This window comes from Myotis lucifugus, unplaced genomic scaffold, assembly GCF_000147115.1.
Source record: "Myotis lucifugus unplaced genomic scaffold, Myoluc2.0 scaffold_874, whole genome shotgun sequence".
NCBI lineage: Eukaryota > Metazoa > Chordata > Mammalia > Chiroptera > Vespertilionidae > Myotis > Myotis lucifugus.
Window position 1 is genome coordinate 5,227 of NW_005871922.1, and position 7,366 is coordinate 12,592.

The following is a 7,366-nucleotide window of genomic DNA, read 5'->3' on the forward strand; positions in this document are numbered from 1 at the left end:
CCCTGCAACAACGTAGAATGTTTTTGCTGGTGCCGAACGCCGGGGCTTTCCAGAAACACAAGCTACAGGCTGTTGGCCCGGACTCGGCTCCCTGAGCCGACTGCTCCTGCGCGCGAGCTCACCACAGGCCCTGTGACCCAGACACACCTGTTTGCCAGCTGCTCCTGGGACAGGACAGGACAGTCCATGCACGCCGTGTGCCTGGTTTCCAGGAAGTCCCTGCCCTTTTGATGAAACCTTCCTCTGTATGCACGGGCCTCCCAAGGCACGCAGCATGGGTATACAAAAGGGACAAACCACACAGGTCATGGGGTCATGCGGCCCCCTCCCCCACACTTGCACTCCTGGGCAAGAGCATTTCCTGCTGCTGAGCTCGGCATGGCGGCAGAGCGCTGCCCAAGGCGGGGCTTTCTTCGGGCTTCGATTTTTTTGGACAAACAGTAATATATCCGCACCGTGTGGGAATAAAAGCGCACCCTCCTAATATTTCCGTATTCATTGGAGCCAGTAGTATTCTTTGCCCTGCCTTTTTGGGGAAGGTGCACTTAAAATAGTTGGAGGGGCTTGATGGGGGAAAAAAGGGCACATATGTAATACTTTCAACAATAAAGATAAAAAAAAGTTGGTATGTGCAAAGTTCCGCCAGGCAAGAACTCAGTTCGAAGCCTAGTCTTTGCCTGGAGCCAGTTGTGACCACAGGATGAGCACCTGGCTGGCATTTGTGCAAGCCCCTGGGAAAGTACTTTATTTTCTTATCAGTCCTGGGAGGCTGGGCCATGGGAGTGCCATCCCATTCTATAGATTCGAAGCTGAGAGGCTAGTAACTTGCTTGTGGTCACAGGTTAGCCTGCGGGAGCTGGGACCTGAACACCAGCTGTCTGCATTCTTACCCCTGAGCTGTTTAGGCAGGACCCCGGACCGGCCAGCTGGTACTCAGCCCTCCAGGAATTCCTGGGGTGGAGTGGGCGAGCGGGTGTCATACCAAAGTCACAGAAGCAGGGCATTCTTTTTGACAGAGACACCAACTTGGACAGAGGGCTCTGGCCAGTGTGTGAAGAGAGGAAGCAAGCCCGGAGCTCAGTGAGGGTCAAATAATGAACAGCAGAGGATCGGGACCGAGGTCTGGCCGCCCGGTAGTTGAGGCGCCTCCGTCACCCACCGGCCAGGCCTTTTGTGCTCCTTGGCAGGGCCCTGCGGACACGGGTCACGTGGGGCTGTCAGATCGGAGCGTTGCAAAACGCTGGAGGAGCCGAGCGGGCGCCCATCTGACCTTCCTGACCCCCCTTTACCCTCTGGCGTCTCAGTGGGTTCAGTGACGGGGAGACCTTGACACGGAGCGGTCAGAGGGTTCTGTTCTCTGAGGTCCTTACGACTTAGTAATCCATGCACATGTAGAAAGCGACACTCAGAAATCAGAACCAGCATGGTGGAAACGCACGCGATGAGAAGTGAGGCTCCCCTCCCCCAGGCCTGGTCCCAGGTGGGCCTGTGAACGAAGCTTGCTTGGCATGGGAACCAGTCCAGGAGTTTCGTGTGCACATCAGGGTATGAGTACATGTAATTCTTCACAAGGGGGCTCATGTTGTAAGTACTTGTGTACTCCCCCCCCCCACCCCTAACGTGTACCTTTTCATGTTAGTTCCTGGAGCTACCTCTCCATTTTTTAAAAACAGTCTCATAATATTCCATCCTACGGTGTGGCTGGTCCATAATTCACGTAACCAGAGCCCTGGAGATGTTGACGTTGTTCCTGCGTTTCCCTGTCACGGTCAATGCCGTGATGCTGTCTGTATATGGCTCTTGCAGAACTGCTGGGGTGCGCTAGGAGGTGCCGAGTGACAGCTGTTGCCCTGCCGCAGCCCCCCCCTCGCCCCCCACCTCAGTGCTCACCCTGATTCTTACCCCACCAGCAGTGAGTGGTGGGTGTGCTGCCCCCATTTTCACCAACCCTGGGGGTTTCCGAAATGCATTGAATTTGAGCCACCTGCAAGGCCCCTTTGAGTTGCATGTGTTAAATTATGAATAGGGTTGAATATCTTCCCATGTAGCATTAACCAGATGGGTTCCTTCCCTTTCCTTCCTTCCTCTCTGAACTCGTTTTTCATTTTGCCCATTTTTCTGTTGGGTGGGGCTGAGGCCATCCTAAACTGACCCTGCTGTTCTAGAGGATTATGAAAGCTGTGGCCGGAGCTTTGAGTTTGGGCATTCGTTCAAGAAGCCCGTGTTCCTTGGCAATTTGTGAACCCTGGAGGAGGATCCTGCCAATTTGGGGACGAAATGCTGATATTTTTCTGATGTAACAACTAGGTGAGAAGTGGTGAGACCTCCATTGCCCAATCCTGACGGTGTCGGCGGCCCCGCCCTCCTGGGACCTCGGGGATTGGGGTGGCTACCACTTTGGCGCATCTGAGAGGTGCCGGCAGTTGTACTGATTGGCTTCAGCGTGGGGCGCTCCCGCCCACCCATGTGGGGACCCTGGCCCCTCTGTCTGCTCCCTGCAAGTCTGATTGTCTGGCGCCCACTGCTGCAGGGTGACAGGGCCCTCCGTCCTGACACACTCACTCCGCACGCCTGCCACTACCTCCTTCCTGCAGGATCTCCAGGAGCGGCCGTCCCCTCCTGGTCCCGAGCTGAGCTGGGATGAGCGGGAGTGCTGGCTTTGTCTGACCCGCTTCATTCATTCAGGACTTTGGTGGGGCGACTCCAGGGCCCTCCGGCTTTGCTGCTGTGTCACTTCCGTCAGGAGGTCTTAGTCTGACCTGCAGGCTTTTTCAAAGCACCTCAAGCTTTTGTGGTGAATTTTCTGATTTTGGACGAGTGTTGCTGGAAGAACCCTGGCGAGCCAAGAAAGGGCCCGCATCCCGAAAGGTATGGCCGGCTTTGCTCTCTTGTTTAAGACGCCCCTGTGTGTGGGCTGTGAACTCAGCGGGCGGGCGGAGCGGCTGATGGACCCATACAGTCCCAGTCCGCAGTCCCAGTCCGCAGTCCCAGTCCGCGGCTGTGTGTGCTGCCAGCGGTGCTGCCAGGTGTGCTGCCAGGTGTGGGTTGAGAGCAGGTACCTTGACTTTCAGCCTGGTGTTCGTTCCCCTGCATCGCGCTGCATCTAAGTCATTCTTCCTGTTGTTGGGATGTAAACGTAATTTATCATCCTCACCGGCTGATAAACGTCCAATAGGCAGCATAGACTTCCTTGTTGCCGTTCACATAAGCCACAAGAGGAAGAGAGGCTGTCTGTAAGCCAGTTTCGTTTTCACGCAAGTCTTATTAGTCAGATCGTGTTTGGCGTTTCGTAGAACACGCTTTTTAATGCTTTGGATGAAAACCAGCGCTGACGTCATAGCCGCGCAGGTGAGCGTGGTCCGGGCCAGCGCGGTGGCAGTGAGGTGTGTGCTTTTACTCCGGGTTCGTCAGACTCAGATTTGGACCCCAGACCTAGAGACCGACTGGAAGGTGCTCAGAGAGCAGCCAGGGGTGGTGGCGTAGCCCGCACCCCATCCTCCTGGGGCTGGGCCGGGGGCTGGCCTCGCCCCCCTAGAGTGCTAGGGCCTGGGACAGCCACACTGCTCTCCTCCGCGGCCCCAGGACAACCCGGAGGGCGGAGGGTGAGCTATTTCTGGGCGGACCGGGGAGAACCCAGGGGAGCAGACTCTCATGCCCTCGAGGAGGAACCGTCCACTAAAAGCCAAAGGGCTTAAGCACCCCTGGTGACCGGCTGCTCACTCTCCCAAAACAAAGTCCTCAGCTTCCTAGGGAGGTTACAGGTGGACCTCGATATTCAGTTCAGTAACTGAGCCAGTTTAGGGATAAGACTTTCTGCTTCCAGGGACAGAAGTCAGTCTTACCTGGTGCCCAGCCCAGAGCCAGGCCCCGGCGAGCGCTCGTGTAACCTCTGCTGCGTGAGGGGAGGGATGCACGCGTGAGGGGAGGGGTGGGGATGGGCCAGCTGCCCGCCGGTCTCCAGAGGCCATTTCAGACACACGAGGTGGATGGGGATGAAAGGAGGAGGGCGGAGGTTTCAGCCCTGAGTGTTTAGACTTTCCCAGCAACACCTTTCTGCCCTTCCCTTCGTTAACACAAAAGTAACGAGCTCCCCCCACCCCCACCCCCGGCGCTGCAAGGTGCATGGGCTTCCCCTGGCTCGAGAGCTGGTGGCAGGGCTCGGCCTTGTCAGCATGCCCGACCCGAATGCCTGCCTCCCCTGCCTGTGCCACCTGGAGAGGGCAGGGCGGGCTGTCTGCTGCCGCCAGCTCAGGCACCCCCGGAGCACGCAGACACCTCAGGGAAAGGAAACGCAGCCGTGGAAATGTATGCAGTGGGTCATTTTGGCCTGGTCACTGGGAGTCAGTGTATTTCCATGTACGGAACATGTGCTCTGCTCTCCTGCATGGCATGACTGAGTGTGTGTGTGCGTGCAGCCCCATGTGTAGTGCGGACGGGGAAGTCACGGGGGAGGTTTGCAGGCTGGCGGCGGTACGGGCCGCAGGCTCACCTGCGTTGGAAAGCTGCTCGCACCTCTCACCTGCTTTGGGCCCTGGGCGAGTTACATAACCTAAAGCTCGGGTTCCCGCTCCGCCAGCGGGAACACTATACCCCTCGCGTCACCGTGATAGACAGTGAACGGTATGACCTCGCTATTCTCATCGCCTGGGCGGCGTGCGATCCTCACGGCTGTGACAGTGGACAGTGGGTTTAAAGGTTTAGAGGTATCTCGCTGGTTCCCGGCTGACATGGTCTCGGCCTGGTGCTGCTGCTGAACTCAGGGGCTGTTTGCACGTTTCCCCGATGAGCTCATTTAACCACAGGCTGGGCCGGGACCGTGAGGCCGCCGGTGGCTCTGCACCCAGGTGTGCAGTCCCGCCGCGGATAACAGGAAACAGCAGGCCTCGCGGGGCAGAGGTGGAATTGGTTTCCAGTCCGGGAGCTCCCAGCTGCCTTAAACCCAGGTCCCGCACCTGCTGTGAGGGAGGTGGCACGGAGTGCGTGTCTCTGAGCACCGGCCGTGGATTCGAGGCAGAGCTCTCCAGGAAGCGATGCTCGTTCTGAGGACAGACGTGCAGACACTTCGACCGCAGACTGAGCAGAAGAGGGTGTTCCCACCCCGGTCCTCGTGGGGAGCGTTTTGAATGTACTTTTAAGGGCCCCGAGGAGGGACGGCTGATGGAACACTTGTGAGAATAGCCCGTCGGAGCCACGACTGAGCCAGACTTCCTGGTCACGTGGCGAGGCGGTGACAGTCCCGTGGCCCCAGCTTTCCTGGGCAGAGACCCATCCAGTCCCCCCTCTCTGCAGGGAGGTCGGGTGAGTGCCGGCCCCCCGTGGCGGGGAGACCACCCCCAGGCCTCTGCCGGCCCCACAGTGGGTGCAGTCCCTGCTCTTCCAGCTCTTATCCGTTACCTGCTCATGGCCTGTTGTTGGCAAGGGGCCTATGAGCCTCTAATTAAAACTGCATTAGGAGTGAATTTTGTGGGGGGGGTGTTGTCTTGACGAGTTTCAATGGAGAGACTATACTTTCTTAATTTATTCTAATTTTTAAATTCTAGCACTTTCCCCCCATATCCAGACTTGCCTAACTACTTCGGAGGGAGGTGGAGGGTGTGCCTCGGTATCTGTACGTCCTGTACTCCATTCTCCCATCCCCCCCCCCATACCATCCCTTCCCTCCCTTACCCCCCACTCCCTGGGCTCTTGCTTGGGTTGAAGATTTGATTTTTTAAAAACTATATTTTTATTGATTTCAGAGAAGAAGGGAGAGGGAGAAGGAGCGATAGAAATATCAATGATGAGAGAATCATTGATCAGCTGCCTCCTGCACGCCCACACTGAGGATCGAGCCCGCAACCAGGCCTATGCCCTGACCGGGAATCGAAATGTGAGCTCCTGGTTCATAGGTGGACGCTCAACCACTGAGCCCCGCCGGCCGGTGTCTTGACATCGTTATGACCAGGCCCTAGAACAGGGGTGGGCAAACTTTTTGACTCGAGGGCCACAATGGGTTCTTAAACTGGACCGGAGGGCCGGAACAAAAGCATGGATGGAGTGTTTGTGTGAACTAATATAAATTCAAAGTAAACATCATTACATAAAAGGGGACAGTCTTTTTTTTTTTTTTTTAGTTTTATTCATTTCAAACGGGCTGGATCCGGCCTGCGGGCCGTAGTTTGCCCACGGCTGCCCTAGAACCATAAGCTTGGAGCCCAGCTTGAACCCCCTCTCTAACCGCGTCGTCAGGTGGTGGCTTAGACTCTGACCAGAGCTGGTCTCCTGTTGTGCCGTCCACCCTGGCTCCGGGCGGCCTCTCAGTGGTTCTGGCTTTCTCACCACCTGTGACCATCGTGCAGCACTGGGTGCCCTGTGGACACGTCTGAGTGTTTGTTGTCCTTTAGACCCGGATGCTCACCCTCTCTTTGTCTCAAGCCACACAAGGGGCCTTTCTTACCCGAGCCTCGCCCATCGGTACCAGTGTTAGCCAGTGAGGTGGGGCAGCCGTGCCAAGGGGAGCAGCATGGACTAGGGCTCCAGCCTGGCTCCTGTCCCCGCTCTGCCCCTTCCTGGCCGGGCTACTTACTCCGAATGAGCGTCACACAAAGTTGGCGCCCGGGTTCCTGTGACACACAGGGTGGCGCTGCTGGTCCTGACCGTCGCGTAGGGTTGCCCAGGTCCGTGTCCCGTCCCCGGGAGCTCCCGGTGCGAAGGGCTTGCACACTGGGAAGTGCTCTGCAGACGGAGCGGGAGGTCCGCGCGGCTTCTTCCCAGGACCCGGTTGGCGATAGTCAAGGGTGTGGAGCACCACGGGATGGGTGCTGGGGCGGTGCCTTCGCATACGGTTTCCTCTCCTAGTTGGTAGGCCTGCTGGTTTTCCTGGCCCACTGCCGTCTTTCCCAGAATGGTGATCACCCCGGGAGTGGCTGGCTGGCTGTCAGGGAGAGGCAGGCGTTGGGCGCAAGGGGCTGGCAGCCGGTAGGCAAACATTTAACACGTTAAGCGCCTGTTTTGTCTTCCGGATGGAGGGTATAGTGTCAGTCACCGGTGAGTGACCGGGCGCTTAACGTGTTAAATCTTCAGGCAGCGGATTTGTTTTTTCCTGGAGCCAGCAAGCCTCGCGGTTCAGGGTGTCCTTTCAAAGCTGAAGCAAAGGTTAGCTGCTGTGGAAACTTGGTGCATTGGGTAATCTGCTTTCAGGAGTCTCCGCTTGCTCCCAGTGGCGTCCTCATCGCGCTCTGTCGCCACCGCAGGCCTCATTAGCGCCCGAGAGGCCGTGGGTCCTGCAGAAGCGGGGGCCTCCCCAGCACAGAGCCGCTGCACGCTCCCTCCTGCTCCGCCTGAGCGGTCACCTCAGCACGGACCCTTCCCCGAGCCTGGCCTCTGT